The 22791-nt window shown below is 46.2% G+C and overlaps 1 long non-coding RNA gene across 1 annotated transcript in view; it reads right to left on the bottom strand.

The window, feature by feature from the left end:
• Nucleotides 1-831: 831 nt before the first annotated feature.
• LOC118653958 overlaps nt 832-22791 on the bottom strand; it is a 35195-nt gene continuing 13235 nt past the window's right edge. Inside the window, exon 2 of the long non-coding RNA XR_004966933.1 lies at nt 832-1203. This is a non-coding gene — a long non-coding RNA (uncharacterized LOC118653958). The remainder of the gene's footprint in view (nt 1204-22791) is intronic.

The raw sequence follows: 22791 nt of genomic DNA, 5'->3' as shown, positions 1-22791 counted from the left end.
ATCTTTGCAACTTCCCCGTGCATCTATAATGATTTTTTTATATATATTTTATTGATTTTTTACAGAGAGGAAGGGAGAGCGATAGAGAGTTAGAAACATTGATGAGAGAGAAGCATCGCTCAGCTGCCTCCTGCACATCCCCTACTGGGAATGTGCCTGCAACCAAGGTACATGCCCTTGGCCGGAATCAAACCCGGGACTCTTCTGTCCCCAGGCTGACGCTCTATCCAGTGAGCCAAACCGGCTAAGGCTATAATGATTTTTTTAAATTAAAAAAAAAAAGCAGAACGCACACACACACACACACACACACACACACACACACCCCATCAGACCTAGGGCTTCTTCTGGGATTCAATCAACAAAATGTAATGAAAAGTATTTTTTAAAAAACGAGCCAGAAATACTACGCATATGCTTTATAATTCATTGGTGACAAGGTAAGGGTAGAAAAGCCGAAATCCAACAAGGAAAAATGACGTCTTGCACCAAGGGAAGAGTATTGTGGAGAGTATGGAACCATTACTATCTAGTTGCTCTTGCCATGGAGGAATTGCTCCCAGCATGCCCCAATGTGGTCTTAAAATTCCTAAAGGAAAGATTGCTATGTTTCTGGAGCTGGATTGACTCGCCAGCTGATAAGAGTGTTTGGCATGGGCTGGATGCTGTTATTCCTTCTCTGTTCCCAAAAGTATTCCCCCTGAGGGGTTGGCAATGTTGGCACTCATGACCCCATCTCTTTTGATCTTCCTTTGCCTGAAGGTGAAAGTCTTAGATTTAATCTGCCCATTCGTGTAAGAACCTCTGAAACATCCTTTTGCGTTTTTGCTCTGTTTTTGTCTCTTCTCAACCCTTTCCTGCTCTCTGTTTTTGTCAGAGAGCGGGGGGTTGGGTGTTCTCAGAGTTGAGCTTTAAGTTGTTGAGTTCCTGTATTAGCTTATCACAACAGGAAGAATGAGAGGTTGTTGCTTTGCTCCCAGTGGAGATGCCAGAGGTGGTGCCCACATACCTCAGGCAGTAGTAGCATTCACATTTGAATCTGTTCTGATCTGGGTCACGTGAAGAAGAGGTTTTTGCTTTTCTGTCAGTCTGATAAGGTGCCATGGACTTGACATGTCTCCATCTGGGGCATTCCACTAACTTCTTTCCCTTTTTCTTCTGAGGTACCCTTGAACTTTTCCATTGCTGCTCTTCTTCCATCCTCTAAAAAAGTACATATATTAGAAACTCAGAGTATATTTAAAACATGCCTTGTCATATATCACTCAGAGAATACCTACTAACAAACACATAGACACACATTCAGAAAGAGTCCCTGATAAATTAAGCAACTGAAATCTTTATTTCAAATTTATTTGTTGGGACATTTCTTTTTTAATTTTTTAAAATTGATTTCAGAGAGGAAGGGAAAGGGAGAGAGAGACTGAAACATCAATGACAAGAGAGAATCATTGATCGACTGGATCAAACCAGCAACCTGAGCATGTGCCCTTGACCGGAATTGAACTCAGGACCCTTCAGTCCACAGGCCGACACTCTATCCACTGAGCCAAACTGGCTAGGGCATTATTTGGTCATTTCTTTTGATGGATACAACATAAGAAAACAGTCTAGTCTAGAATTTTGGAATAATGGCTTTAAGCCAATTTCCTCCCTACTGGATTACACATGGCGCAAGAAACTGCAGGATCACATTTCTTCAAGTGGAGAGTAGAGATCACAGTTTCTTTCTCTTTCTCTCCCTTCACCCCCAGTTGAAATGATCACTTGGTTTCTCCTTTATTCTGTTAGTTCAGTGAATTGCATTGATTATTTTTGTGTGTAATAAGAATACTTAATATAAGACCTACCCTCTTAGCAAATTTTAAAAGTATACATATTGTTATGTATAAACATAGTTTTAAATGTACAAATACTGATATATGTTGAAGCACCACCTCACAAAAAAACCTGTTCTCTTTTTTAAAATATTTTTTATTGATTTTTAGAGAGGGGGGAAGGAAGAGGGAGAAAGAGAGAAACATTGATGTGAGAGTGGAACATTGATTGGCTGCCTCCTACACGTCCCCTACTGGGGATCAAGCTTGCAACCAGGGCATATGCCCTGACAAGTGAATAGAACCTGCAACCTCCTGGTGGCGTGGCATGATGCTCAACCGACTGAGCAACACCAACCAGGGCAAGCCTGCTCTTGAACTTTAAAAAAAGAAACCTCATTCTCTCCATCAACTTTGCGTAATGTAATATGAGGCAGCCCTCTCCCAACAGAGACCTTGAGATTCTCAGGGCCTATAAAGAAATTTATCCCTGATCCTAGGAGGTAAGATGTTAAGCACAATGACATATTTACACTGCCACTTGTTTGAAGAAGAAGAACAGAAACAATGAAAGTGAGTGTTCTTAACTCCACATGACACCTATTTTCCTCAGCTACAGTCCCTCTCCCCAGATGGGAAAAAACTCCTGAGATTCCTAGAAATAAATATGTGCTTAATTTGCCCACTACCTTGGGTTTCCTGCACCAACTCATGCCCCTCTTTATAAGACAAGTAAAAAACTTTAAAGGAGAGAAAGGAACCTAAAGAGTAAGTTATTGGTCACAGATCCAGTTTTGTATGTGATTTCTCACGTTTTATCCTTCCAACCTTTGACAACATTTCTCTCTAATCCAATCTAAAATATATTTACTGAGTGCGTGTTGCATGACCTCCCCAGTGCCAGGTGATACAGAGATATGTGACAGATAACAGTCACCATTTATTTATTTAGGGATACTTTTAGATTAGGTATAGTGAGTTAGATGCTTTACATCCATTGCTCATTAATTCTATCCCAAAACCTTCAAAGTAGGTAAGGCTGTCATTTTGCAGATGAGGAAACTGAGGCTTAATAACAGAATGACTTAAGGGCCAGGGCCAGCACTGGAATTCATGTGTTCTATATTACACCAAAGCCAATGTCAATGCAAATTGTGAATGTGGGAGTGAAATTGGGTTGAGAATGGAGGGGGAGTGATAGTTGGGTCACGAGGTAGGGGGACATTGAATTTCATGGTAAGAGCAGCAACGAAGGCACAGATCATCTTACATAGCCTGAAACATTCTCCGTCAAGTAAGTAGTTGCATTTGCAATCTCTCTTGAGGCAGAACTGAGCATGAATTTTCAACTGATCCCTACAATATAAGGGGTTATATATTTATAACTAGAGGCCCGGTGCATGAATTCGTGCTTGGGTGGGGTCCTTCTGGGTAGCCTGCAGGGATCGGCCAAAACCTGCAGTCCAACACCGCCTTCTGCTCCTGCCTGCTGCTCGCACTCATCCGGGCCCCACTGTGCCTACCCCAGGCTTGCGCCCAGTCTCTCCTGATCAGGAGAGGCTTGCACTGCATGCACCATCACCAGCTGTGAGACCTGCGTCTGGTGGCGCCCATCCCAAGGGGGATGGGGAAGGGGCCGGGACTTAATAGGCCCTCAGGGCTGGCTGTTGGGTTGCCCTTGCTGGCCCAGGATCCACGGATCCACATCTGCCCGCTGACATTCATGCCAGTTGTCAGGAGCCACCTGGCAGGCACTTTTATATAATTTCTTCCTTGTGGAGCGTCTAGAGAGGAAGCGGCTGCAATGCCCAAGGCCGACTTCCAAGAGGCTGGTGGCACTGTTGGGATTGTGCCAGAGGTGCCGGTCCGGCCATGCCAGACCAGTTCTCTGGAGATTGGACCTGTAGGACTACTGAGGGAGTGAGTGGCTGCTGCCCGGCTAGTGAGTTCCCAAAATGGGTCGGTCAGCTGAGGGGTACACTTGCTGAGGGAGACCACTGACCACCAGGGGGCAGCTCCTGCATTGAGCATCTGTCCCTGGTGGTCACTGTGTGTCATAGTGATTGGTCAACCAGTTGTTCAGCCTAATGGTCACTTAGGCTTTTATATATATATGCTAGAGGCCCAGTGCACAAAATTCGTGCACGGGGGAGGGTGTGTTCCTCAGCCTGGCCTGCATCCTCTCCAATTTGGGACCCCTCGAAAAATGTCCTGCCAGTTTACAGGGATTGGGCCTAAACCAGTAGTCGGACATCCCTCTCGTAATCCGGGACTGCTGGCTCCTAACCGCTCACCTGCCTGCCTGCCTGCCTGATTGCCTCTAACCACTCTGCCTGCTGGCCTGTTCGCCCCAACTGCCCTCCCCCCCACTGCTGGCCTGCTTGCTCCCAAATGCCCCCCCCGCCAGCCTGATCACCCCAAACTGCCCCCCCTGCTGGCCTGCTCGCCCCTACCTTCCATCCCCACTGGCCTGCTCATCCCCAACTGTCCCCCTGCTGGCCTGCTCACTCCAAACTGCCCCCCCCCCGCTGTCCTGATCACCTCCAACTGATCCCCACTGATGGCCTGCTTGCCCCCAACTGCCCCCCCCTGCTGGTCTGCTTACCCCCAATGGCCCCACCCCCCACCAGCTTGATCACCCACAACTGCCTCCCCTCTTGGCCTCTAACCGCCTCTACCTTGGCCTGCCACCATGGCTTTGTCCAGAAGAACATCTGGAAGGTCTCCTGGACGGTCTCCCAGTCTAACTAGCATATTATTCTTTTATTAGTATAGATATATTTGTCTGTAAATATGGTTATGATTGCAGATATGAGTAGGACCAGGTAAAATTTTATAGAATGGGCCTTTTATTACAGATGGTTTGCCATGTATGCATTTTTCTAAAGAAGTAAAAATTACTTTAAAAAGTGTTTCAGGAAGACTGAGAAATTTACAGTATCTGCTTTTCTTCCAAGAAAGTTGTCACTTTTATGCCAGAGAGAATTATTTGTATGCTTTGTATGTCAGCATTGGGCCACTGTGACTGGGGGGCACTTAGCTTGACTTGAGGGTAATTATCTTGCTCACTGGCTGGGAGGGAGGGTGTGTGGCAGAGGAGATAAATACTGGGTTCTGGATTATTCATAGATTGCTGACTTTCTGGATTGATTGTGCAAGCCCCTCCTTTTATTGATGTCCACCTTCTGTTGACAGACATCTACCCTGGGAGAGAAATGAGATGAAACTCTCTTTTCATTGTAAAAAGCATTTGAATTCCTAAGGTGTGATAAGGCCACGCAGCCATCCACAGTCAAGGCACACATTTTCATGGAGGATGTTCACACTCTTGAATAAATTAAAACAAGTTTTTTCTTTTAATTTAAAGTTTCTTCTATAACTGTTTTCTTGTTACTTAAAAGCTAGATTTTTTTGAAACTGCTTCCAAAGCTTTTCAAGCTGTATATGTCCTTGGAATGAATTTATAAATAAGAATTGAGCCCGGCCAGTGTGACTCAGTGGTTTAGGATCGACCTATGAACCAGGAACTCACAGTTTGATTCCTGGTCAGGCCACATGCCCAGGTTTTGGCCTGATCCCCAGTACGGGGTGTGTAGGAGGCAGCCGATCAATGATTCTCTTTCATCATTGATGTTTCTATCTCTCTCCCTCTCCCTTCCTCTCTGAATCAGTAAGAATATATTTTAAAGAGAGAGAGAGAGAGAGAGAGAGAGAGAGAAAGAGAGAGAGAAGAGTGTATATGTTTGTGCCGGAGTCCATTCATTGTCTTCACTAGCTGAGTTTAGACAGAGACCCCCCAAAAGCTAGTAATCTTTGAAGTTCTAGCAAAGGTCAGAACTGTGCACCACCCAGTTAATTTAGGTAATAATAGTTGAAGCATCCCCACCTTAGTTCCCTTAATTCCTTAGATACTTATGTAGATCCTTGTTGATTATTGTTAATCAGATACTCTGCCTACTCCTGGAAATCTATTGATGAGCTAATCAGACACTTTGTCTATTCCTGGAAATTGTCTGCTGATCTGTGTGTCATTGAAACCTCCTTACCCTAAGGGCTACTCCAGATCAATAAAAGATTGGAGCAGCCTGAGCCGTGGTGGAAGTCCTTTGGGACTTGCCCGCCTGGTCCCCCAATATTGCAAAATTATCTCGTGTCTTTTCCTCTCATTTGTTGTGCGGCTCCTCTTTCAGATACCGAACCCTACTCCACACAGAATGTGGAGGGAGTCCTACTCGACAGTTTGTAAATAAGAAAACATGTATTTGATACTAGAAAGTCTTATTTTCTTTCATTAAAACTTGTGCAGTATAGGGAACTCCATAGATTCTCTCAATTTGAAGAAAGTTAGAGGGAAAGGTACTAATTCAGAGTTCCTTGGTAAAATGTATTATATATATATATATATATATATATATATATATATATATATATATATATATATTTAAAAATATTCAGAAAATATAATTGGATCTGAATATCTTCTATAATTTTAACCCTAAAATATCAATTTAAATATTTTAAAAATGGTTGGGATGTTTGTTTTTTAAAATAAGTTAAGTTACTGGAGTTCTACATGTTACTGGATCACCTGGGGTAATTTTCTGATTGGAAAATTAAGAATTATAGTCAGAGGAAAGGACATTAGAATTTTAAAAGAACATATTCATTTTACTTTAGAAGCTGAACCTATCTTATCATGTGACTTGTTTTGTATGTCTGTTAAACTATATTATCACATAAGCATTGCTGCTATTGGGACAAACAGTGACAGTTGACTCAGGTCATTTGAATGTCCACTGTCTGTTTTAATTTGTATGTTCGTTTTGACTCTGTCATATGCTCAATCTTCAGTGGAAGTCATGAGAACCTATTATTTTTGCCCGCTCCCTCCTTTACGTTGGAAATATTCTTTTTTACCCAGAGGGACCTTAACTTTGATGTAAGGGATTGTTTCCATTGCCAACTTTTTTCTTCCTTGCCAAGTAAGAGAGTTGTGGTGAACTCTTCAGTGATGCCTTCCCCAGGATATTTGCAGATGTGGTTGGGAAAAGTCATTTCATCCCCGACCTTTGCATGTCAGGTGTTGGGGTGCCCGGGTGCCGCCTGGCCTGCGCCCAGGCCCTCCCGCCCTCCGATCACCATGGCGATCACGGGGCCACAGAGTTTTATTTGTTTCAGAGGAGTATAAATTATTTAAGAATTAAATCTATGTGCACACGGCCAAAAAAAAAATCGGCTCCACCAGTCCCACCTGTCCCGGTAGGGACTGACAGCAAAGCCCCTCTCCATCCCGAGCCCTCCAGCCCCGTGCAGACGGAGCCCCCAGGCGAGAGCCAAGCAGCCTGGACCTGAGGGCTGTGCACTGGGAGCGACTGCAGAGGGAGAGGGGCAGGCAGCAGCAGCGAGCCAAGGAGGGCCCAGGGCCGCCAGTCGGGGCTGCGGAAGTTGCCATAAAAGAAAAAGAAGAAAGATGCAAAAGGACCCCGGCCCTGGGTCTGCCCTCCACAGAGGACTTCGACGCCCTGGTCTCGGCCGCCATGAAGGCTGATAACACCTGTGGCCTCCTCAAGTGCCGGGCCAGCATCGTGACTCTGGGCCAGCTCTGCCCACACGGCAGCCACCGCTACTGCCTCAGCCACTGCCTGCCCGAGACCCATGGCTGTGGGGAGAGGGCCCGCTCCCACGCCCGGCAGAGAATCAGCTGGGAGGGAGTGCTGTACGCCGGCAGTGGGACCAAGGACGGGTCCCTGGACCCCGCCAAGAGGGCCCTGCTACAGAGGAGCCTGGATAAGAAGCTGGGCGAGCTGAGCAGCCAGAGGAGGAGCAAAAGGAGGGAGAAGGAGATGCGAGCGGCCCTCACACCCTCCGGCCTTGTCTTTGCAAATGCGGGTGGGGGCAAGCGGCCGTCCCTGGTGCTTTATGTGCCTTGTAGCTGCTCCGGTGACGTGACCAGGGCTGCATGAGCGAGCGAGCGAGGGGCCTCTGGGAGGGGGTGGGTCCTCGGGCCCAGCGTGCCCTTCCTTGCGCTGGGGTGGGGGCGGGCTGCAGTGGCTGTTCCCTGGACCTTCCTGGGGAGAGCCGCCCCAGGTCTCAGTTTTGCTGGCACCAGGGCCCCCCGGGGCTCTCCGATGTCCCTCGCCAACTGCTGTAAGAGAACCTTTAAGAAAGTTTCCTGGAGTCCAGGGTTGCTACCTACCCTGCGAACCGGCCCTCCCGCCCTCTGATCACCATGGATCACCCTGGCGAGGACCCAGGTTGCCTCCTGGCCTGCGCCCCGGCCCTCCTGCCCTCAGATCGCCATGGCGATGACGGGATGCAGGCCAAACTTCAACCCCGCCCCCGGGGGGTCCGAGGTTGCCACCTGGCCTGCGCCCTCTCCATGGTGGGGGTCCGGGGTGGCCCCTGGCCTGCGCCTTGACCTTCCCGCCCTCCGATTGCCATGGCGGGACCCAGGTTGCCTCCTGGCCTGCGCCCTGGCCCTCCTGCCCTCCAATCGCCATGGTGGGGGTCCGCGGTTGCCACCTGGCCTGCACCCCGGCCCTCCCGCCCCCCTATCGCCATGGTGATCGCCAGCCACAGGCCAAGCAGGCAACCCCACTTTCCAATGGCGATCACCGACTGGGGGGTAGGGAAAGGTGGCCTTTGCCCATCCCCCAGCTCTTGGCTGCCGCCTGGGTTGCCGATCACCATTCTTCAGTCCTTCCCCTTTCGCCTCCCATCATTGCTAGTATGCAAATTAACCGCCATCTTTGTTGGCGGTTAACCGCCATCTTGGCTGGCAGTTAATTTGCATATCGCCCTGATTAGCCAATGGGAATGGTAGCGGTCGTACGGCTAATTACCATGTTTCTCTTTTATTAGATAGGACTAGTAGCCCTGCTCACTAATCCATGCACGAGTAACTCGCTTCCACTTGCCTCAGCTGGCCACCCACCCACTGCCGCTGGTAGTTCTCCACTGCTCATAGCTCACTGCCACGCCCTTCTGTAGCTCTGCACCTACTGTCCCACCCTCTTGTAGTTCTCCCCCCCACTGCCCCACCCTCCTGTAGCTCTCTGCCTGCTGCCCCACCCTCCTGTAGCTCTCCACCTCTTGTAGATTCGTCCCGACGTTATGGCATAACAGATAATTAGCATATTCCTCTCTTATTATATAGGACTAGATGTCTGATGCATGAAATTTGTGCATGGTGGGGGGTCCCTCAGCCCGGCCTACAACCTCTCGCAATTCGGGACCCCTCAGGGGATGTCTGATTGCCAGTTTAGGCCCGGTCCCGCAGGCATCCCTGCAAGATCGGGTCTAAACCTGCAGTCAGACATTCCTCTTGCAATCGTGACCATTGGCTCCTAACCACTCGCCTGCCTGCCTGCCTGATCGCCCCTAACCACTTGCTTGCCTGCCTGATCACCCCTGACCACTCTGCCTGCCTGCCTAATCACACCTAACCGCTCTGCCTGCCTGCCTGATTGCCCCTAACCACTCATCTGCCTGCTTGATTACACCTAACCACTTGCCTGCCTGCCTGATTGCCCCTATCCACTCTGCCTGCCTGCTTGATCGCCCCTAACCATTCACCTGCCTGCCTGATCACACCAAACCACTCTACCTGCCTTCCTGATGGCCCAAACCGCTCACCTGTCTGCCTGATTGCCCCAAACCACTTGCCTGCCTGCCTCATCACACCTAACCCCTCTGCCTGCCTGCCTGATTGCCCCTAACCACCTCTGCCTGCTAGATCATACCTAACCAATCTAACTGCCTGCCTGATCGCCCTTAACTACTCACCTGCCTCCCTGCCTGATCACCCCAAACCACTCACCTGCTTGTCTCATTCCCCCTAACCACCTCTGCCTACCTGCCTGATTGCCCCTAACCACTCGCCTGCCTGTTTGATCACCCCAAACAACTTGACTGCTTGCCTTATTTCCCCAAAACATTCTGACTGCTTGCCTGATCGCCCCTAACCGCTTGACTGCCTGCCTGATTGCCCCTAACTGCTCGCCTTCCTTCCTGATCACACCTAACCATTCTACCTGCCTGCGTGATCGCCCTTAACTACTCACCTGCCTGCCTGCCTGATCGCCCCAAACCACTCAACTGCCTGCCTGCCTGATCACCCCTAACTACTTACCTGCCTTCCTGATCACCCAAAAAACTTGCCTGCCTGCCTGATTGCCCCTAACCACTTACCTGCCTACCAGATCACACCTATCCACTCTACCTACCTTCCTGATCACCCCTAACCGCTTGCCTGCCTGCCTGATTGCCCTAACCACTCTGCCTGCCTGCCTGATAACCCCTAACGCCTCTGCCTGCCTGCCTGACTGCCCCTATCCACTCTGCCTGCCTGCCTGATTGCCCCAAACCATTTGACTGCTTGCCTTGATTGCCCCTAACCGCCTCTGCCTGCCTTCCTGATCACCCAAACCACTTGCCTGCCTGTCTGATCGGCCCTAACCCCTCTGCCTGCCTGCCTGATTGCCCCTATCCACTCTGCCTGCCTGCCTGATCACTCTTAACTGCTTGCCTACCTGCCTGATTGGCTCTAACCACTTGCCTGCCTGCGTGATCACCCCTAACCCCTCTGCCTGCCTGCCTGATCACCCTAAACCACTCACCTGCCTACCTGATCACATCTAACCACTCTACATTCCTTCCTGATTGCCCAAACCACTTACCTGCCTGCCTGTATGCCCCTTACCACTCTCCATGCCTGCCTGATCACCCAAACCACTTGCCTGCCTTCCTGATCACCCCTAACCACTTACCTGCCTGCCTGATCACACTTAACCACTCTACCTGCCTGCCTGATCACCCAAACCACTTGCCTGCCTGCCTGATCACCCCTAACCACTTGCCTGCCTGCCTGATTACCCCTAACCCCTCTGCCTGCCTGCCTGATTGGCCAAACCACTCACCTGCCTGCTGATTGCCCCTAATTGCCTCTCCCTTTCTGCCTGATTGCCCCTAACCACCTCTGCCTGCCTGCCTCATTACCCCTAACTGCTTCTGCCTTGGCCCTTGCCCCCATGGCTTCGTCCGGAAGGACGTCAGAATGATGTCCAGAAGGTCGTTCAGCTGTCTAGTCTAATTAGCCTACTATGCTTTTATTATTGTAGATAGATTCCTAGATATGGAGACATGGTGGTGGGAACTCAGCAGCCAGGTGAATGGGTTGATGCATGGAAGAACAAAAGAGAACACTATAACAGAGAAAGAAGAGGCTGTTGGCAAGACCCTCTACCTCTCTGAATCTGATTGCTCTCTGCAAATTAGGCTAATAAGAGCCACCATTCCCAGGCATGTTGTGTATGTTGATTAGCACAGAGCCTGTCCCTTATAAATTTTTGACCTTTTATTGTTTTTTCTTTTTTAAAGCTGAATGTTATTCTGTTGTATGTATGTGCCAATTTTTTTGATCCATCTGTTGACGGACACTTAGGTTACTTGTACCTTTTTTAAAAAAGCTATGCTTTAGATTTTATACAAATAATATCTCCTTAATATCACACAGCCAGTCAATATTCAAATTTCCCTAATTCTTGCACATTTGAACAGTTTCTTTCCAGAATAAATGTCATTTGATATTTATGCCCACCCCACCATTATAGAGGTTTTAAATATATTAACAGTTTTCCTTCTAAATATGTTAAAGAAATAACTGAAGAAGCATAAAGTGATTTATGATCAAAGATATTTACCCAAGCTTTTTTTTTCAACAGTGGAAAATGGGAAACAAAGCCCATGAGTGCCGGGGTCCAACCCCAGCAGGTCCAGGGGTCCCCAAAGGTGTGGACGGAGTTGGCGAGGAAGGAATGACACGGAGACAGCGTTCAGTTGTTCAGCAGCCTAGCCAGGATCTCTAGCCAGGATCTCCAGCCAAGTTCTGGTCTGTATCTCCAGCGAAGTTCTGGTCTGTATCTCCAGCCAAGTTCTGGTCTGGATCTCCAGAGAGGTTCTGCTTTAGGATCTCCAGCCAGGTTCTGCGTCCATGTTCTCTTGCTAGGTTCTCCAGGTTCTCCAGCCACGTTCCCTCGCTAGGTTCTCCAGCCAGGTTCTGTCCAGGTTCTCCAGCCAGGTTCAGTCACCAGGTTCTCCAGCCAGGTTCAGTCACCAGGTTCTAGTCAAGTTCTCTTGCCAATTTCTGTAGTCAGGTTCAGTCCAGGATCTTTTGCCATGTTCTCTCGCTAGGTTCTGTCTCTAGGTTCTGATGCCAGTTTCTGTCCAGGATCTTTTGCCATGTTCTCTCCAGCGAAGTTCTTCTGTCTCTAGAGAACGTTCTGTGTAGGTTCTGTGCCTCCTGGTTCTGTCTTCTTCTGGTTCTGTCTTCTTACATCTGTATTTATACCAGTTGATTCCAATCCTATCAATCTCTATTTCAAAGGTTAGGGCGTTTCTTCTCTCCATTCCAGGGAGTAAAGATTATGTAGCTTAAGCATGATTGTTCGTAGTTAAAGTGATTAATTACCCACCTGGCACTTAGTTAAGAGGTTTTATTCCCTCCCTAACTTCAGGGGAAAATCCCTACCTGGGGAAACAACCTTTCTCAGAGACCTTGGTTAAAACACATAGTGCCAAGAAGGTGAGCAAACATATTAAGAACAGTATGCCATATATGCCAGGTCCCTTGAAACAGCAAGTATGGACCGGCTCCCGGCACATGAGTAAGAGTTTGGTTGGATAAATGAGCCTTCATATTTGCAATGGTATGCTATGGCTTTAACCCTCTGAGTGGGTCAGATCAAATTTTCCGGACAAACCTAGGAAGTAACATCTGACTCCCGTAGAAACGGATTTAAAATAACTGTCTGTGTTATCTTGGACTCCCAGGACATCACATATGCTGTTCCATCTTTCTTGAAACTTCCCTATTACCACCACCCTCCCATATACACATCTGACAAAACCCTACTCATGCTTCAGATCTCAACTCACATGGTACTTCTTATGGCCAGCTTTCCATGATCCTGTTAATTGTCATTCCCTATATCAGAGATAGTATTTACCATTTGGTTGTGATTGCTTGCATAGTTAACTATCTCCCCCACTAAGTTACTATCCCCTATGCTTAGCACAGGATTGTTTGCATGTTCTTGCACAGACTCCAGGCACACGCCCACCTCACATGTTTGTGCTGCCTGTTCCCACTAGTCCTCCAGATACCCTTGTGCTTTGATCCCGCACCATCTTTAAGATCTGCTCAAATGTCACCTTCTCAGTGAGGCATTTAAAACTGTATACAAATCGATCAGCACTGCCAATCCCACTTTCCTGCTCTATTCTTCCAATAGCATATATTGCTCCTACTGCATTGTAGTATTTTATTTATTTATATTCATTGCTCTCTTCTACAGCTATAATATAAACACAACAAGGGTGGACACTTGAGTCTGCTTAGTTCACTGGTGCACCCCCAGCTCCTAGAACACTGCTGAGCACACAGGTGATCTCGATAAATATCTGTGGCTGGAATGAAATACATGCCTAGTGCAGAGTAGGTGCTCAGTGAATGGCAGCCTTTATTACTAGTATTGCTACTTCCCTGGTTCAGTGATGCTGGAGGGGAGACAGTCAATGACAGCACAGTGCAAATTGCTGAACACAGGGAGGAAATCGCCATCCATCTAATTGCCCCGACCCAAGCCCTGGCAGTTGTTCTCAACTAAGTAGATGCTGCTCTCTCCCCTAGAGGAGGTATCATCCTTATTAGTCAGACCATCCACTCCTTTCTACAGAAGCCAGATGTTACTTCCTAGGTTTGTCCAGCATGTAAAGGGACACTAAAACAGGAAGCAGGAGCTGGATTCCTTTATAGCTTCCTCTACGACATCTCATCAAATCGCATGTTTACTTTATAAATGCTTCAAATTCCCAGCCACCTCTTGTAAATATTAACAAGAGACTTATTACCCCATGAAATATGAATGTTTTGTTGCAATCTCATCCTTCCCTTCTGTTAAAGAACAATCAAGAAGAATTACAAGGTGGATGCTGTGTCCGTAGCCTGAGAAAATGGTCCAAAGAATGATAAGGCCCTCTTATCTGTCCAGTTACAGGAGCTTAGGGTCACAGCTGCTCCCATACTCTCTGGAGAGGGCAGGCCTGTTAGAATAAGTTCTTATTTTATGGGCTGGAGCAGAAACAGAAAAGGAACAATTGGCATTGTTAAAAGCAGAAGTCCTGACGTCATTCAATCTAACATCTCTCTAATTTTTTTCTTAACACTTAGTGCCATCTATAGAATTTTGGCAAACAGCAACCTGCCTGATCTAATCCTTTCATTTCAAAGACCAGGAAACAGAAAACAAAGGGAGGCAATACAGCTTGCCCTAAGTCACACAAATAATGTCATTAATATTCACACAGTGGCCCTAGTAGGTTTGGCTCAGTGGATAGAGTGTCCCCAGAGGACTGAAGGGTCCCAGGTTTGATTCTGGTCAAGGGCATGTACCTTGATTGCAGGCTCAATCTCCAGCCCTGGTCAAGGCGTGTGTGGGAGGCAACTAATCGATGTGTCTCTCACATCGATGTTTCTCCCTGTGTGTCTCTCCCCCTCCCTTCCACTCTGTCTAAAAATCAATAGAAAAATATCCTCAGGTGACGATTAATAAAAAATTATATATAATGCAGTGACCCAAGAGAAGTTTTGAGAACAAATAAATCTAAATGTTAAACATGGCAAATTCTCCCTGAATAAAGAAAAAAGCCTCTATCAAACAGCTTCACTAAATTACAAAGTGCACTCTAGTGGGTCTGCTTTCCTTCCACATCAGGCCAACAAACAAGGAATTTGTACCATGCTGTGCACTGCACTGAAATGTCAGATAACTGCTGACTCCGGTAATTCATCATTGAATTGAAGGCATTACATATGGGAAGATCAAAAATCTAAGTCCAGTTTCTTTCAACAAGAATTGATCTAAGAGTTCATTACAGAAAGTAATTTTTATTAGCACAATGACAACAACAAAAAGAGTAATGACAAGGATTTTATTTCCAATCACTGTGTCTTAAAAATGTTAACATTATAATAATAACTATTAACCCCTTTGTACAGAGAATAAAAACAAATCTCAACAAAACATAGTGACAGGACTAAGGTTATAGAGCTAGTAAGTGACAGAACATTGATTTAAATCATGGTAAGCCTGGCTCTGAAGCCTGTGAACTTTCCATCACATTTCAAGTAATAATATTGACATTACTGAGAAAACTATACCACAGAGGAAGGACAACTACTGGGGTGGGGCTAATAGGCAGATTGGAATGCTTGGCCGGTTTCCTGATCACCAAGCTGTTTGAAAAATTCACAGCAATAACACATCAATTTTACCAGAGGGAACATGAAGGAGGCTGATGTTAAATTTCCTGAATGGACTAAGGCCTAATTTTGGCTCAGAAAAAAAGATACTTATAAGTAGTTTCTGCTTATTACACTTGATATCTTTGTTTTGCTAGAATGCATGTTTTGTAAAATGTTTTATTTTTATTGAGTGATTTTAGGGTTGTTATGAAAGTAAACTATTTGGAGCATCACAAAATGTCTAAAAGATTGTATGTGCTTATGAAATAGAATAGTTAAAGAGTCATTAAACTATGAAAAGGGAAAAATAAATGACACCTAAGTAAACATATTTCTTTCACTCCTTTTTCTGTCTTTATGTGTGGCTGTGGGTATATGTATAATTTACACCACTGAGGTGATGTCTCTATATAGTTTTACATTCAGCACATTTATACAATTATTTATAGTTCTTTTTCTAACCATAAATGTAATTATTTAGAACATAAGATAAACACCCCCCCAAAAACAGACAAAAAAAGGATTGTTTGGAAGACAGTATAAGTACTGGAGTGAAACCTGAGCAAATATAAAACCACTAGAGGCTCAGTGCATGAATTTGTGCACTGGTGGGGTCCGGCCAGCCTGTCCCCAATCAATGGATCAGGGTCAGGCCTGTCAGGAGGAAAAGATGGCAGGAGGTTGGCCAGCTGGCCAGCCCTGATCAGGTCGATCAGTTCGATCAAGGCTGAGCCAGGTGGGGGGAGGGGCCATGGGCAATTGGCTGGCTGGCCCCGCCCTTGATTGGGGTGGGGTGGTGATTGGGGGCAGGGCCAGTTGTGGGGAGGGGCTGTGGGTGATGGGCTGACTGGCTCTGCCCCAAATGGGGCGGGGGGGGGGGGCCGATTGGGGGCCAGTAGCCTGGGGGAGGGGCCATGGGTGGTTGGCCAGCTGGCCCTGCCCCTGATCGGAGTTGAGGGGCCCATTGGGGGTGGGGCTGGCCAGGTAGAGGGGCTGCAGGAGGTTGGCCGCCGGCCCTGCCCCCTATTGGGGTGGAGGGGCAATCAGGGGCAGGGCTGGCTGATTGGGGGTGGGGCCGGCCTGGGGAAAGGGCCGTGGGGGGTTGGCCAGCCACCCTGCCCTCCATGGGGTGGGAGAGGCTAATCAGGGGCGGGCCAGCTGGGGGGAGGGACTGATCAGGCTGGTTGGATAGCAGCAGTGGGTGTCATAGCAACCAGTCATTCCAGTCATTATGGTGTTCCAGTTGTTGCTGGCTTTTTTTATATATAGATACTATGAAAACTACTAGAAATAAACACTGTGTTACTGGCTGACATATCCCATCATTAATTTTAATTGATATGAATGTTTATCTGAGAGAGGCAAGAGAATATGTTGGAAAATCTCTTCAAATAACATATTGAGAAACCTAAATGGGAAATCTGAAAAACTTAGAAAATGAAAATGATAAAATTATTTTGAGCACTCTATTAGATTCTAATGGAGAAAATTTGAGTCTGGTTAGAGGATGATGAACAAGTTGGCTGTGGGTGAGGAAAAAGATATAATCAAAAACCTAAATAAAAGACCTGAAACAAAAAAACAAAAAAAATAGAAGAAAATGTAGGTACCAAAATTATGGACCTTGGTCTTAGGATTTTATTAATTTCAAAGGCAAGGGAAATAAAAGCAAATATAAATGAATGGGACTATATCAAACTAAAAAGCTTCTGCAGAGCAAAACAAACCATCAACAAAACAAAAAGGCAAAAACAAACAATCCAATTTTTAAAAAATGGGCAGAGAGCCTGAACAAACACTTCTCCTATAGACATAAAAAGATGCTCAACTTCACTAGCTCTTAGGGAAATGCAAATCAAAACCACAATAACATGCTACCTCATACCTGTTAGAGTGGCTGTTATCAACAAGACAAGTAACAAGTGCTGGAGAGGTTGTGAAGAAAAAGGAACCCTCATTCACTGCTGGTGGGAATGTAAACTGGTACAGACACTATGGAAAGCAGTATAAGGGTTGTCAAAAAATTAAGACTAGAGTTACTTATGAGCCAGTGATCCATCTTCTGGGCATCTATTTGAAAAATTTGAAGATATTTGCAAAGATATATGTATCCCTATGTTCATTGCAGCACTATTCACAGTGGCCACGAGATGGAAACAACCGAAGTATCCTCTCATAGATGATAGGATAAAGAAGATGTGGTACATATGCCAGTAGACAAAGGAATACTATTCAACCCTAAGAAAAGATGAAACACTGCCATTCACGACAAGAAGAAAGGATCTTGAAAATATCATGTTAAGCGAACTAAGTCAGATGGAAAAAGTCAAGAACCATATAATTTCACTCATATGTGGGATATAAAACTGAAAGCAACAAACAAACAAAAACTCATTGATACAGACAATAGTATGGTGGTTACCAGAGGGAAATACGGGTGGTGGGTAGTAAAGAGTGTCAAATATATGGTGATGGAAGGAGACTTGACTTTGGATGGTGAACACAAAATATTTCAGTGAGGTTTTTCAATGACCTCAATATGGAAAATGTAGGCTTCCATATTAAACTCATTTTACATCACTGCCTGACCAATTTACCACATACTTCATGGCTTCAAACAACATTAAGTTCCCATCTCACAGTTTTTGTGTGTCAGAAGTTCAAGGGGGGTTGGCTGGGTCCTCTGCTTAGAGTCTTACAAGGCCAAAATCAAGCCTTCCTGGAGGCTCTAAGAAAGAACCTGCTTCCAGGCTCATTCAGGTTGTTAGCAGATACGGTTCCTTGCCGAATGTCAGCTGAGGGCCGGTTTTTTATCTGAGGGGCTGCCTGCATTCCTTCTCATGCTTTCCATGTGGCTTTCTCCAGCAACAGTGGGTCAAGTCCCTCTGTGACACTCTGAATCTCTCTGCCTTCCCCTTCTGCTGCATCTCTTTGACTTTTCTGGCCTCCCTCTTCTGCTTTTAAGGGCTCATGTTATTACATTGGGCCCACGCAGATAATCCAAGATAATCTATTTTAAGGCCAACTGAATTACAGCTGCAAAGTACTTTCAACGGTAGTACCTAGACATGCATTTGGTTGAATAGCTAGGGGAAGGGAATTTGCAGGAATATCTTTAGAATTTTGCCTACACACATTTATTTACTGAAATTATTGTTATTAATCTATTTTTAGGGATGTTGGTGAATTTTGTGGCACTGTGCCAAGGAATGATCTCTGACACTGATTCAAACTCATTTAGTTCCTATCCTAACTGGTTTGGCTCAGTGGGTAGAGGGTCGGCCTGTGGACTGAAGGGTTATGGGTTCGATTCTGGTCAAGGGCACGTACCTCGATTGCAGGCTTGATCCCCGACCCCAGTTGGGGTGCGTGTGGGAGGCAACCAATTGATGTGTCTCTCTCACATCGATGTTTCTCTCTCTGTGTCTTCCCCCCTCCCTTCCACTCTCTAAAGGTCAATGGAAAATATCCTCAGGTGAGGATTAACAAACTCAGTTAGTTCCTGAGAACCATAGAAAGTCTAAAGATTCCATTTCTACAACCAGAAAAATTAAAAAAAATTCCACACAGAGTTTTAAATGAGAAATCTGAGATTGGAGGCAGGGCATCTGAGGAATACAATTGTTCACTTAGAAAGCCGCACTTATGGCTAGCAATAAAGAGTACATACATTCACATAAGGCATAGAGATACTAACTCTCACCTGGTCTTTTTAAGAGATCCTCTTTCTCTCTCTCTCTGGGTCACTGTCTCAAAGTGTTGGCCCGTGGAAAAGACAAGTTAGACCGCTCAGAGCAGAATCCTCCTGAGATTTTAGAGAAGCCAAGTCTTCCAGCAGCCAACCTATAGGGAGTAGTGACTGGATGCGGCAAGTGATTCTTGAGAAAAAGCAGGACTCTCCGAATGACTAGAGGTTTCCCTACAGGGATAGTACAAATGAGATAAACAGGGCCCCAAATTTCCTACCTTTGGCCTGGGGTGACTAGAGAACAACTGTTCAGGGGCTTAATGGTGATCAGCTTCTTGGTGTTACAAGCGGGTTAGAATTTTTTTCTTTTCATGTGAAATAAATCACTAACCCTGATTGAGACCCCTGAAACTAACACCCCATCCCCTACCTCTAGCTGGATAATGGCATCACTGGGGGGCCCTCCCCCAGACTTAGCTGCTTACTGGGACACTTGATGACAAAATAAGAGTTTCCGAGGCACTAGAGATGATGTAACAGTAGAGTGATAGAGAAATGGGTCATAAACCCCATCCCTATGGTGATGGGGGTGGGGCTGTGGGGGAGAGGAGGGTGTGTCCAGGCAGGAGGAGGAGATGGGTAGAAGGACTTAAAGGAGGCAGAAATCTCTCTGTGACTGGTGTTATTTCTTTTAGCATACACATCAAAGAATGCAATTTGTATTCATTTATTTACACCTGTTTCTAATGAGAATACATACACACATTGAAAAACTCAATGTATCTTATATGCATATGCAAGCACATACAGAGGGATTCGTTCCCCTTTTGCCTAGGGCCGTGGTTGGCAAACTCATTAGTCAACAGAGCCAAATATCAACAGTACGACGATTGAAATTTCTTTTGAGAGCCAGATTTTTTAAACTTAAACTATATAGGTATGTACATTGTTATTAACTTAATTAGGGTACTCCTAAGGCTTAGGAAGAGCCACACTCAAGGGGCCAAAGAGCCGCATGTGGCTCGCAAACTAACGATAACTAACACTTGAACAGTCATTTAAAGGCTAAAAAATGGCCCTGGTCAGTGTTGCTCAGTGGTTAGAATTTCAAAAATAAAGTTTAAAAAATGGAGCATTATTTTATACTAAATGTTCACTGCTGATGTGATTATTGCAAATGATTGTCATTATCCTTATGTTTTAGACTAGAGGCCTGGTGCATGAATTCGTGCACAGGTGGGGTCCCTTGGCCTGGCCAAGTGGGGCCACAGGAGGTTGGCTGTGGGAGAGCACTGACCACCAGGGAGCAGGCAGCTCTTGCATTGAGTGTCTGTCCCCTGGTGGTCAGTGCGCATCATAGCGACTGGTCCACTGGTCATCTGGTCGCTTAGGCTTTTATATATAGAGATTATAAAACTGAGGCACTTCGAAAGAAAAAGAACAAAAAATAAAACTGAGGCACTTTAGGTTCTTAAGAGAGCTTAAGTATGCTACACAAAGTAACAGATGCAGTAAATGTTGGAGCCTAGATTCAAGATCATCTTGGACCACTATGCTGTGCTGCCATCCACTGATGACTCCCAGATCCACATCTTCAGCTCAGTCTCTCTCCTTGATGACAATCTTGAGTATCCAGCGACCTTCTGCACATCTTTATCTTATGGTCCCATAGACACCTGACACTCAACATATTCACACCTAAATTTAGCCTTGGCAAATGTGTGCCTTCTCTGATGTCAGTAACTCTGTGAAAAATACCTTCATCTATCCAGCTGTTCCAGCCACCTCAGACTCTTCCACTATTCTCACCACCTCTAACACATCCATCCAATCAATAATCATGTCTTTAAAATAAAACTTTACCCCTCTCTACCCTCTTCCTACACCTGACTAACTTCTACTCACCTTAGATGAGTTTTCCTGGCTAAGTTCTCTCTTAGGGCTCACAGAATGGCCCTGTGATAGAGAGACATCTTCTCAGATTGTAGCACTGCTTAAGTTATTAATATGGTCTCTGATATACTGACCTCCATAAAAACAAGAACCCTGAATGCCAAGAGACTTGAATATTACCTGGTACTCCATTTTGAATAAATTGTATCAGAGTTTAAGACCAGATGTTAGGCTGAGGCTAGATTAATTTCTTAATCTTCCAATGAAGGATGTATCTGGATGAAAAGGCAAAAGGAAAGGATGTGAAACTTTTACTGAATGGAATGTGATGGGAACCCTTTATATCTCTCTCCACTGGACTAATATAGTATTCAGAATACACCCAGTAGAAACAGAGTCTGAAAGAACATGTAGTTTCTAATACAGTTCCTTGGTCTTAGTAGGAAACACATGGGAAGAATCAGCTCCACATTTTTCCACTGCACATTACTGCCATTGAGAATGTATCCTGGAAATGTGCAATAAAGGAGAAAGAACAACAATATGGAAGTAGCATAGTCCCCTTGTAATGTCATCAGAACAGTGACCTAAATCATTTTTGTGTTTTATTCCATCCAGGACTTATTTTTTAAAATGTATTTTTTATTGATTTCAGAGAGGAAGGGAGAGGGAGAGAGGAATAGAAACATCAATGATGAGAATCATTGATTGGCTTTCTCCTGTATGTGCCACATTGGGGCTAAGTCTCCTTGAGTTGATAGAGTGGCCTTGTGCAGTAGGTGTCCTATAGGGCCCAGTGGCTCAGCCTCCCCATTCACCTAAGGTGGACACTCTAGGTGCACCCCTTTATGGGCTGTGTGCACAGTCTTGTTGTAGTTGAGCCTTGATTGCTGTTGGTGTCACTGGGAGGAATTGACCGCCAGGCCAATTGGCTATGGGGACCAGCTTTGTCTACAATGGGAGAACTGCTGTGCTGGACACACCCTTATGGGGCAGGACTTGCTTCAGTGGGGCTTTGGTGCTCACTGAGTCTGTCCCTTGAGTGTGTCACTTATGGATGTGAAGAGTTGTAATCTGGTATGGTCTCACACTGACCACAGGGTACACTGGCTCTTGGGTCTCCTGGGAGGTGCAAAGTTAGCCACTGCCTGGGGCCACCCAGCAGGAGCTACAGAGAGATCTGCAGATTCCTCTTCTTTGTATCGGGCTTGGAAGTGCCCAGATGAGGCCCAGCTGTGAAGCGAGGCAGGCTGGTGCTGGTGCTGGGTCTTGGGCCTTTTATTGATAGGTTTGAGGATCCCTAGTCCACCTGCAGCTCATTTGACAGATTTTATCCTGAGAAAGGACAGGCCCATCATTTGCAAAAGCTGCTGCACACAGCTTGGGCGGGGTTGAAAATTGGGTGGGGCGGGGTCTCAGGGAATCACCAGGGCTGAGCAAACAGAAATGGCTGCCACTCAGCCCTGCAACCAACTAGGGCCCAACACAGGAACAATGACAACTGCGACCACCTCTGTCTGGGAGAAAGCCACCCCTGAGTTCCTGCCTCAATGCCAGACAGTCCAGTTTCTCCTCATATGTTTCTGGGTCCCCCCCAGAGCCTTGCCCAGCAAGGGAGCTCAAAGGAAGTGGGAGCTTGTAAGTTCGTAGTGCTGGCCTTTTAAGAGGAGCAGCTGGGTCTCCAGCAGCCTCTGTGTCACTGAGCCCCTATCCGCACTGGTTTTTATAGCCCGTAGTTCTTACTGCCTGTAGGGACTTATTTTCCCACCTCTGGGGCCCTGGGCTGGGGGTCTGGTGTGGGAATGGGGCCCCTTGCTCCTCCAGGCGGCCTCAACAGAAGCAATCTCCCTCCTGTGCCGGACCAGCCCGTTCTGCGCCTCCATACCTCCTACCAGTCTCAGTGTGCTTTCTTCTTTACTTCTCTAGTTGTAGGGCTTCCATTCAGCCAGCTTTCTGGTGGTGCTGGATGATGGTTGTTCTGTATTTTAGTTGTAATTTTGATGTGGTTGTGGGAGGTAGCAAGTACAGGCATTTGCCTATGCTGCCATTTGGGTTCTACCAAGGCCTATGAGTTCTTTATAAATATTAGA

Source organism: Myotis myotis, unplaced genomic scaffold (assembly GCF_014108235.1).
Source record: "Myotis myotis isolate mMyoMyo1 unplaced genomic scaffold, mMyoMyo1.p scaffold_m19_p_4, whole genome shotgun sequence".
Taxonomy (NCBI): domain Eukaryota; kingdom Metazoa; phylum Chordata; class Mammalia; order Chiroptera; family Vespertilionidae; genus Myotis; species Myotis myotis.
This window is presented reverse-complemented; position numbering and strand designations above follow the sequence as displayed.